Below are 12,602 nucleotides of genomic sequence, written 5' to 3' on the forward strand. Positions count from 1 at the left end.
CTTTTTGGGTCCTTGGTTATTAGCTTGAAACAAAGAGTGAATTTTAGAACTGAAAGCCCAATTTCGAACTTTTTCCTTGATACTATCAATTAAATCAACATCATTATCTAAAGATACTAAAATATAACTTTTCGATAGTTTTGGATTTTCATTGGATTGCACGTCATGCTTCTCAATTCTTGTTAATATGTTGATTGGTTTCCATCTCTGAACTAGAGTATTCGAATCTTGAGAAGATAAACTTCCAGTTGTTGACTCATTCAAATACTTTTCGTAAGGTGTTTTGATCTGAACTTGAGAAAACCTTCTAGACTGATACCTTTTGCCTTGTCCCGCAAGCCAATTATTAATGGAATGAATTTCTGATTTTTCATTTGAACATGAAACCTTTGTTGGTTTTGTGATTGAAGGATTTGGAAATTTTGGCTTTTGTGGTGTAAATGTTACTGTTTATTTGCAAGTTTCGTTTGTAATGGGTTGACTATTTGTTGATTTTCAAACATTGTTAAGTTTTCGATCATTCACAACCTTTTGTGATGTCTCATACTTTTGAATATTATCAAATTTTTGAACATGTGCAACCTTTTGATTAATTGGAAAGGTGTATATTACATTCATTGGTTGATGAAAAGACGTGTTTCTCTGTTTATCTGTGATAAAAGGCATTTGAAAACTCTTTGTTTGTGAAATATATGTTAATTTGGATTTTGAAACACTATTTTTCTTAGACGAAACTTTGGATTTAGTTAGAGCGAATTTTTCGTTAGACACTACTTGCCAAAAAATTACCTTTCGTGCCTTTCTTTTTGAAACTTTGTGTTCTTTGAAAACTTATCAACAAGCACTTTGAACTCGTTTAAATTAAGTTTCACAATTAGAGTTGAATCAACAACTTCTTTTGTAACAACTTCTTTTTTCTTTTTCAGATTTAGCAACCCATTTTTGTTTTTGTTTTTGTTTTTGTTTTTGAAAAACATACGAATTTTTAGTGAGGTTGTTTTCAAATGTGTTTTGATTTGCAAAGACTCATTCGTCTGTTGAACGCTTATTGTCTTCTTCGACCAATTTTTCGAATTATGGGTTTATATTCTCTGCATTTCCAGTAGTAACAAACACTTGATTTGAAAACACAACATTAACAGTACATGTAAAATTTGGATACACAACTGTATTGGTTTCCAAAAAATGTGCTCATTTGTCACAAATCACTTTGTCGAACTTTTCTGTGTCATCATACACTTGTTCAACAACAGTTCTTGGAATTGAAGTTTCAGTTGAAACTTTCTTTTCTGTCTTACAAACATTCGAAGCTTTGATTTCGTCCTCCTCATCATCACCACTATCTATCTGACTGTCTCGAACTTCCACATCATCAAAGTCAAAAAATTTCAAAGTAGAGGGTTTTCCAATATCATCCTCAACCATCGAATCATTAACAATTTCTTTACCTTTGACCTTAGATGTGATGTTAATGACAGACAACTAAGAACAATGAATACTTTCTTCTTCTTCAATTTCAATGATTTCGCTAAGAATATCTGAATTCTCATCGACATCAGCAAAATTAAGTTGTGAATCAAGTTTCAAATGTTCAGTTCTTTTCAAAATTTTCACTTGTTCATCTTTTGTCAAACTTTCATTAACAATATTAAGCAATTCATCAGCATTTAAAAACTCATTTATTTTAACAACGCCATAACCAAACCTATCGTCCGGTACTTTGTTAAAATCGGCTATTGTGTTTTCACAATCATATGACATGACATCAACTTTTTCTCTTTTGAATGCAAGAAAAGGCAATAGTTTATGATGTTGTTCTTTGCTAATGTTAGAAGAATGATGTAAAGCAGTTAATTTGACATATAAATGTCTTGCAGAGTTACAATAGATGTTACATTGTGCCAACAACATCCTTACATCTTTATCTAGATTCTCTCTATCATTATTGACATTTCCTAATTTTAACTCTAAATACTATACCCTACAACGTTTCGTGTCTAGCAACTTTTGATTCTCAAGCAATTGATTATTAAGTTTCTTTGCCTTGTTACTAGCAGACAAACCAATAGCATCAAAGTAAGCAACAATATCATCAAAAGCAATTATTTCATAATCATATGAATGTAAAGGAATATTAAAAGATTCGAGTATAGAAAATACCTTAGTTGTCATAGGAGATTTCTCACTTGACTTCAAAACGAAGCAATGTCCAGATATCTCCTCTTCTTCTCCATCCTCAAATCTTGCAAACATGGAACCATGAGTAGGATGCCTCATCTCCTCATCATCATACCCGGATGACCAAATCTGATAAGTGCCACATTCTTCATCCTTATCCTCTCGTCTTGCCACAAGGGACAATCCCTTATCTTTCTCACGAACTTCCTCCAGTTTTTCAGCATAATATGCTTCTTCCTTTACTTTATTCTTCTTTTCCTCTTTCTATCGAAGCATAAAATCAATTGCAAAGTGGTTCGCACCATTACAGTAATGAAAATCTACACCAGAATCCCCTTTCAATTTCTTTTCTGCCTTAAACTCTTTCACCTTGTCATCATTCTTCTCAGACTTTTCAAATTTCTTTTTCTCTTCTACACCAGACTTCGTAAAATTTCCTTTCACCTCACTCTGCTTTCCCGTAGGGTTAAAAGGCTTTTTGAAAAAAAAATTAACTCGATTATTCGAGTAAAAGGCTACAGCTTCATCATCCAAATTCAAGAGAAAATCTTCTTCATCTGAATTCTCCATTTCAACAGATTCCACCTCAGACACTTTCGAAACCAGAGCCACTGGTCCACCTAAACTCTGTTTTGCTTCTTCCATTATTTCAGAAACTTCACTTTTGTGTGTCTTCAGCTGATTGTATACATCATGCAAAGATGAATCGTCGAAGCTCTGTTGATTTTTGATCATCATACTAACACTCCTCCATTCCTTCCTTAAGTCCCATAACAAAAGTAAGATTATACTCCATTAAGGACCTTGTGATTCCATAGTGATTGCATCTGTGGATCAACTCATTCAGACGATCGTAGTAAACTTCAATTGTTTCAGTTTCCTTTTGTCTGAACTCCTTCATTTCAACCAAACACTACTTAACAGAATTAATCTTAGTCCCTTGATACTTTTCCTTGAGAGTATTCCAAATCTCCTTAGTAGTTTTACAACCACGAATGTAGTTGTAAACAACAAGTGGCATAGAACCTCTCAACTCACTCATGCATCGCTTTTCGTTGTTCTTCAGTCTTGTTTGTTGCTCTCCAATAGCAGAAGTAGTTCTAGATGAACCTATGTTTTGAACATTCAATGGAGGTTGAACAGTTCCATTGATGCAATTCCGCAACTCTTCATCCAGACCATTCAAGTAGTCTTCCATACGATCAGCCCACTGAGTGTAGTATTCTGGAATCAGCATTGGAATTTTGGTTGATGATCCGAGCAGATGGGAATATGAAGTCATTGTGTTCATGTTGAAGTTCTCCATTGATGAACACATGAGAAAAAATTCAGAAATCATAGAAAACTTGATGAATTTGAAATTTGATCAAACGAATTGATCAGAAACTTATAATCGATCACTCGATTATACAATTTGAATGCAAAATCTAATCAAATATGTAGATCAGATGTGATTTTAAGAACCAAAAGCACAGAAAGTTTTGAGACAAAAAACTGACTCAAAATCAGATGATTCAAAATGAAAATCAGATCAATGCGGTTTGATTCCTGCTCTGATACCAATTGTAGCAGAATTGTATTCGAGAAATTGATTAAGAACAAGAACAATCAATGTAATGAACTCAGAAAGTAAATAAGACTTTGAAGTTTGTATTACTCTCAATAATAACGATTACAAAACAGATAACGAAATTGGAAAACTCGTATATCTAAATCTAAGCGTAGTCCCTATTTATAGGGAAACAAAGAGTACAAAAATACTAAGTCTAAAACTATTAAGCTTCGTATGAAAGTGACTTAGCAAATATGTTACATACGAAATTGACTAAACATTATTTGACTCTTTACAAGACTTCGACCCTTACACCAACATATATGTGGTCCGATGAATTGATTTTGAAACCACCAACTTGTGTAGTGTACTAACTTGGAATGACTGTCTGTGTTTAAATTGAATCGAAATGTCACAACTCCAAAGTTTAGACCTAACAAAGCCTAAATCGTAACCTAGTACAAGTGAGACCACATTACACCTTGTTTCCTTTCCTCTATAGCCTCTAGGGCTTGTTTATAAGCTAGTAACCACGCTTGGATTGAAACCTAAGTTAATTTAGGGTAGTATAATGCAACTTATGACAAAAGGCTAAGGTTTAAAACCTAAATAAACACCATATTATGTGCTTTTTGGTTTTGGGATTCTAATCCCAAAACCAAACCAATTTCCTTTCATTATTTTGACTTGAAACCGAAATCACCACCTTGGATTGATGCATGACCGAATTCCTTTCTTCCTTCAGACTTAAAACCGAATTCATCGAAGTCTTTGACTAGAAACCGATTTCATGTGTTTATAGCACACTTTAGGACTGGATTCTCTTCTCTCCATTTGATTTAAGACTGGATTCACACCTTTAGAATCCCATTAAGGCCAAACAAACTCCTTATATATAAGGATATAACCGAATTCTAAGTTCATTTCTCTCATTTCTCACCGAATACTCATTCATTTTCCTCTCAAGTATCATCCGAGAACACCTCATTCTATCTCAACTATCATCCACTTTACCCAAAAACCTTTGAAGATTCATACAAAAACACCAAGAGCACACCAAGAACACCAAGAACAATCTTCAAGTCTTCAAGCCTTGACTGAAAACCCCTATTTGCTCACTGAAAACATCTAGAAGTTTTCAATTAATTTCTAAGGCCTTTGTAAGTATTTATTAATTACTTTAGTGTTGTCTAACACTTTAAATTAATATCTTATTAATTTAAGTATCATATCGTGCATAAATATTATTAGGATACTACTTAAGTTACATATTCTAACTCGAGGATCATTCTCAATCACGTCGAGTCCGATCAAGCACACGCACTAGAGGTGAGTTCATACCCTATGTTTTTACTATTTTTCAAAATTTTAGGGGGCGGGGGGGGGGGGGGGGGGGTACAAATAAAAACGCAAGGAAATCTTGTGTTAACATTCAAATAATTTTGAAATAGTTTCAAAAACATTTCAAGCTATTTCAACATATTTAATCTATTTTAAAAAGTGTATTCAAACTACTTAAATTGTTTTATACTTTTATTTTCCAAAATACATGTTTGTATATATATATATATATATATATATATATATATATATATATATATATATATATATATATATATATATATATATAATTGAGATCCAACAGGCTTAGGACTAGGGTTTGAACCATTTGTCCGACTGCCTGATTGATCTCAATTATATATATATATATATATATATATATATATATATATATATATATATATATATATATATAATGAACATGAAAATTAGTATTCTCGTTGTGTCTAGTTATATAGGGTTGTGAGGTACTACTTGGTTGTACCCATCCGAGTACAGTTTTCTATGTCTTATAACTTGTAACCAGAGACTCCTGGAAGGAGAGCGTGAGTATAGATCTATACGGGACTGACAATCCCGCACATTTGTTGTTAGCTACAATTGGGATCAGTAGGTCTACGGGTGACAAAAGTCATAACTTTTTCGATGCCTACAAAACGTCGTGTTTTATACTCGTCCAATTAAGTATGGTTATATGAAACTCACAATGGTATCAACTAAAGGCGTTTAGATTATTGGATTTCATAAATTCAAGTTGTTTTACTAAACAATAGAACTACACCACACAACTTTTCTAGTGAATATACTCTTAAGGGTATATAAGTTTACGTACCCAAACACACCATAATACGTCGTTTTGTTTGATATATTCATTATAATGTTCTTAAACTTCAACCCCTAACTTGATTTAATTTCAAGATTTTCGAAATTTCACTATTATCTTTCTCTTATGTTACGTTTTTTTGTCGAACACTTGTTAAGTTATATTTAGTGTAGTTGAAAATGAAAATTAAGTAATAGAAAGATAAATGTGTAATTTATAAAAATCATGGAAGTAAATCAATTTGGAAGTTAAATTATAAGAACATTGGGCAATTATAATGTATTATATCATACAAAACGACGTAATATGGTGAGTTTAGGTACCTAAGCTTATATACCCTTAAGGGTATATTCACTTTCCCATATATATATATATATATATATATATATATATATATATATATATATATATATATATATATATATATATATATATATAATCCGTATACACTAAGTAATCATAAGGGGAAACAGGTATGGGTCAGGTCATAACATACAAGTACATCATACTATTTTCTAGTACAAAAAGATATTTTTCGGATGGAACATTTAACTAAGTACATACATACACAAATGATTGCATACAAATACAACAGTGTTACATTACTTTCTAATTACAATGTAGATGTCACTCAAAAAGGACCAACACTATTAACTCTGTAATTACATAGTGCATACGCCAAGGTTACATACAATGTAGATCCGAGAAATAGTGGAATGTGTGGATTCCGCCTCATTTCCTATTCCTTGTTTGGTTGTGGGCTTAGGGAAAAACCACACAATCCATTGTATTTCAATCTGTATTGTATATATAACTTGTATTTACTAGGTGATTGTAGAAGGAACTTAAGGGTCACATTTTCTTACATTAGATTACATTAGAAAATATTGGATTTACTGGAGGAACATACTAAGGTCTTCGGGGAACAAAGAACATGCCTTCTAAAACAAAATACTTATGAACTCACCAACTAAAAAGTTGATACACTTTCAAAATCACTTGTATTCTCAGGAAACTAGTAAACAAGTACATGCACATGGTTCTAGAAGATGGAGCATAATAGCTTCGAGTTTTGTTTTGCTACTTACTTTTGGAGTTAATCATATGTGATTTGAATGCAATGTAAACACTATAATATTAATGCAATGTATGTTGTTTCTTTTTTACTATTCCACATTTTTTATGATACCGAGCTTGATGTCCTCCGCCCCGAATGTTTCCGACATCTCGGTTTGGGGGTGTGATAGATTGGTATCAGAGCATTGTTTATAGTGAACTGGGTATATCAACCCATAAAAGATATACAACTATAAATATAATGGGATAAAAATACTATGACCAAGAGTTATACTTTTAAAATATAAGTATACATACATACATACATACATATATACATACTAGAACAAGTATCACAAGAAGAACAAAATAGAAGTATTTAAATGTTGGACACGACGGTTAAACCTGGACAATTATGTAATCATATATGGGATAAATACAACCTGATCAACTATATTTATTTGGGATACGACCAACATTTGTTTGGGAGAGATGTGGTGTTGCAACATGCTAAAAAATTACTTAACTCTATATACAAAGGATCTCTAGAACAAAACATAAAGTTAAAATACTATAGGAGTATTTTTTAATACTATAAAGTAACAACAAGTTTTAAACCTACCAAGTTCATACCATTAAAATACTATAGGAGTATTTTAGGCACTACAAATAACTTATGTGAAAATTAAAAGACCCCTACTCGCAGGTCTATAACTTCGGAGTGTATACTCCCAGGGTTTTCTATAATTGAGATTTTATAGACTTAGAATTGGTGACCTATGCTCTGCTTCCTGTTCCTTGTTTGGTTGTCGTTTTAGAGTAGGGTCACTTATTCGAAGGTCTATTTAATCTTAAATTAGATACAACTTGTATACACTGCGTGATATAGAAGGACCCGGTAAGGATTACCCCATAATATTTCACTTAATCTCATAGATTCTTTAGATACTCCCATTCTCGCACGACAAACCTAGATAGATGTAACCACTCCATCATAGCAGTCAATAGAGGAGTCAAGGAGGAACAAGAAGAGGTTCATGAGGAGGATTCCAAGAAGGGATCATCCAAAGAGAAAGGCACCAAAGTGATCATTAATGAACCTTACCCATCTCAGGAGTAGACATGTGAGGTCCGCTTGGACATTCGAAGTCCGACTCTCCATCATGAAGTAATGGAGATCGGTAAAGAAACCCAAATCATGAAGAAGCGAAGATTTAACACACCTACTGAGAACCAGGAAACCATATGGGTGTCCAGAAATAATAGATATTTATGGTTGGAACTAGAGCAATCATGGAAAGGACAGAGAACAGAGGAAACCACTCATGATACATGCGAAGAGACCAAACATCTTATGCATCACACTAATAACTAATAAAGTAATATAACCTAGTGAGTTAGTGAGTACACTACTCACACTATGTGTTGTGGAACCTTACCATGGTAGGCTCACACATAGTAGCCTACACTAACAGGTTTAGCGACCTGGCAGCACTGTGCCCCGGGATGGTTACCCCGAAGAGTAAAAAGATAGAGAGGTACATCTGGGGTTTATATCCCCAGATTCATGGGAATTTACTGGCTTCCAACCCAACTACTTGCGATAGCGCCAAAGTCCTGGCCTAACAATTCATTAATCATGGAGTCCGCCATGGCGTGGTGGCTCCCGTTCCTGAGCCAACAAAGGGAGGAGACTATAAACGAAAGTCGGGGAACAAGAGGATGGGACAAACAACACAAGAAACCCTGCATGAGCAACAAGTAGTTTCTGTACACGCTGCCACAACACTTACCACTCGAACGCCTATCAGTCGATATGTTGGAACTCTCCCGAAGTGTAGTACGTGTAACTACCACCACACCGGAGCTTTCCGGGAGATGCAGTGCAAGAATTTCCGCAAGAAGGGGCACACTGCCTGTTTCTATAGGGCATCGGCACATGTAGTCTCCCAGGTCCCCGGAGTTGAAGTAAACCAAGCCTGTTATGGGTGTGGTGAGACGGGGCACTAGAAGAGGGACTGCCCAATAAAGAAGAATTCTGACGGGGAGGGGCGAATACTGATGATCACCACAGGAGAGACTATCCCTGAGCCAACTATGAACAGTGGTAAGTTTTCTAAATAATAATAAAATTTTAAAAATTAGTATTCCAATTAAAAAGTTAAATTTAAATTACTCACTCATCCGAACAAATCACAACATTCATATAAGAACTAAGGATCCATGCAGGTGAGCTACGATGGCTTAGTGTGTACATTAGGGTTATGCATAACTAAGATTTTGCAGGCTTAGAGTGAGTGATTCTGCCCCATTTCCTGTTCCTTGTCTGGTTGTGGATTTAGGGCAAAGTCACTAAGTCGACCGTCTTATTCATCTTAATTATGCATGACTTGTATACACCAAATGATCATAGAGGAACCTGATAGGGATCATAATATGAAGTATCATCACCAATTAATAGAACACTTTTACTTCTAATACTCGCTTATTGCGATACGATATGTTGCAGTGGTAATAACAAGGAGAAACTGAAAGTACTAGAAAGTATACACATAATGCACTATCGAGTACACACGGAATACAGTATCTCTATGACAAATGTTTCTTTTGAATCGACTTAACACTTGTTTCTATAAGGAGTTCGAACGTTGTCATTTGACGTGGTCCTCACCATACCATGTTCATGTTCTACGAAAACCCATCGCCTTAACCGATCAACTAACGGAACCTTTGTCACTCATAATGACAAACCCTTCATAGACCTCAGAATCTTCTCTCATATTCTAAACCCCGGAGTACTCATCCAAAGAGTACTTTTCCCTCCAAAAACTTTCCGATGTATAACCGGCAGACCTTTCGGGAATACCACTCGTGCAACAAGTCAAGTTTAAGCATAGAGGCTAAGGACAAATACGGTTAACCTATCACTACTAAGTGTATATGTGAGAGTAGTATATAATTAAGATTCTATGGACTTAGAATGTGTGTTTTTGCCGTATCTCCTGTTCCTTGTTTGGTTGTGGACCTGTGGCAGAGTCGCACATCCAACCGTCTTATTAAACTTATTTATATACGAGTTATATATACGAGATAATGATAGATGGGCCAGGTATGAATCCTACTATGAACTTCAGGACAAAGCTGCCCAGGACTATGAGTGGACATTCTACCATTCGGATGAGCATAGGCAAGTAAAACCGAACCCATACAGTCACTACCAATTAAATCTGTAAACGCAATAGTGAAGATCTGCTAGAACACTAAGCCGAGGATCTGAATTCACTCGAGAAAATAGAGGTGAAATGGAACAAAACTACACACATCATTCCCCAACCCCTGAAGTCCTGCTTAGAAAGCTAATTTTGGGATGAAATTCCATCTAACAGGGGGATGATGTCACAACTCAAAATTTTAGACCTAACAAAGCCTAAACCCTAACCTTGTACAAGTGAGACCACATTACACCCCTTGTTTCCTTGTGTCCTCTATAGCCTTTAGGGCTTGTTTATAAGCTAGTAACCATGCGTAGATTGAAACCTAAGTTAATTTAGGGTAGTATAATGCAACTTATGACAAAAGGTTATGGTTTAAAACCTAAATAAACATATGAGAACACCTCATTTTCTCTCAACTATCATCCACTTTACCCAAAAACCTTTGAAGATTCATACAAAACACCAAGAACACATAGAGAACACCAAGAACAATATTCAAGTCTTCAAGCCTTGATCGAAAATCCTTACTTGCTCACCGAAAACATCTAGAAGCCTTTCAATTAATTTCTAAGGCCTTTTTAAGTATTTCTTAATTACTTTAGTGTTTTCTAACACTTTAAATTAATATCTTATTAATTGAAGTACGATACCGTGTATAATTATTATTAGGATACGACTTTAGTTACGTATTCTAACTCGAGGATCATTCTCAATCACTTCGAGTCTGATCAAGCAAACACACTAGAGGTGAGTTCATACCCTTACGTTTTTACTTTATTTAAAAGTTTTAAGGGGGCTGGGGATACAAGTAAGAACACAAGGAAATCTTGTGTTAACATTAAAATAATTTCGAAATACTTTTAAAAATATTTCAAGCTATTTCAACTGATTTAATCTATTTTAAAAAGTGTTTTAAAACTACTTAAATTATTTTATTCTTTTATTTTCCAAAATACATGTTTGTATATATATATATATATATATATATATATATATATATATATATATATATATATATATATATATATATAATTAAGATCCAACAGGCTTAGGACTGGTGTTTCTACCTTATCTCATGTTCTTTGTCTTGTTGTGGATTAGGGTTTGAACTGTTTGTTTTATTGCCTGATTGATCTCAATTATATATGTTTTATATATATTGAACATGAAACTTATTTAATTAAAGCTTTAACCCCTTTTGTAAACATGTCGAGCAAAAGGTATCTTTCTCAAATTATTTCATTGTATTATATAAACTGTTTAATTACTAAGATTTTCAATGCATACAGAACATACATGTAAACTATAATAGGTATTGTTTAGGGAGAACTAATAGTATTTTATTAAGTCATGAATATCATACTAAAATGGTTATTTGAATTATAATTATTTTACACTACTAGTACAATGTAATTCATACATTTGCAAGTACAAAAGAACATTAGTATTCTCTTCATGTCTAGTTATACAAGGTTGTGAGGTACTAGTTGGTTGTACCCATCTAGGTACAAGTTTCTAAGTCTTATAAATTATACCAAAGTCTCCTGGAGGGAGAGCGTGAGTTTGTGTATAGATCTACACACGACTGACAATCCCGCACCATGGCTGTTACCTACAGTTGGGACCGGCAGGTCTACAGGTGTTAAACGTCATAAATTTTTTATGCCTACAAAACTTTGTGTTTTATACCAGTCCAAATAAGTATGGCTAAACGCAACTCACAATGGTATCAACTAAAGGTGTTTAGATTACTGGATTTCATAACTTCAAGTAGTTTTTCTAAACAATAGAACTACACCACACAACTTTTCTAGTAACATGAACATACAGTGTAGAAGGGGCCTATAATGCTATCTCTATGATTCTTTGGTTTATACATCAAGGTTATATATTAATAGGAAATGATAGGCAGTAGAATGTGTGCTTTCCGCTTCACTTCCTATTCCTTGTTTGGTTGTGGGCTTAGAGCAAATTCACACAGTCTACTATATATTCAATCTTGGTTATATATATATATATATATATATATATATATATATATATATATATATATATATATATACACACACACACATATAATCTGTATACACTAAGTAATCATAGGGGAAAATAAGTATGGTTCAGGTCTTAACATACAAGTACATTATCTATTTTGTAGTACAAAAAGATACTTTTTGGATGGAACGTTTAACTAAGTACATACAGACAAGAAGGATTGCATACCAATACAACAACATTACCTTCTTTCTAAGTACAATGTAGATGTCACTCAAAAAGGACCAACATTGTTAACTATGTAATTACCTAGTGTATACGCTAGGGTTACGTACTATGTAGATCCGAAAAATAGTGGAATGTGGGGATTCCACCTTATTTCCCGTTCCTTGTTTGGTTGTGGGCTTAGGGCAAAACCACACAATCCATTTTATGTCCGATC

This window comes from Lactuca saligna, chromosome 7 (assembly GCF_052625555.1).
Source record: "Lactuca saligna cultivar CGN05327 chromosome 7, ASM5262555v1, whole genome shotgun sequence".
NCBI classification, from domain to species: domain Eukaryota; kingdom Viridiplantae; phylum Streptophyta; class Magnoliopsida; order Asterales; family Asteraceae; genus Lactuca; species Lactuca saligna.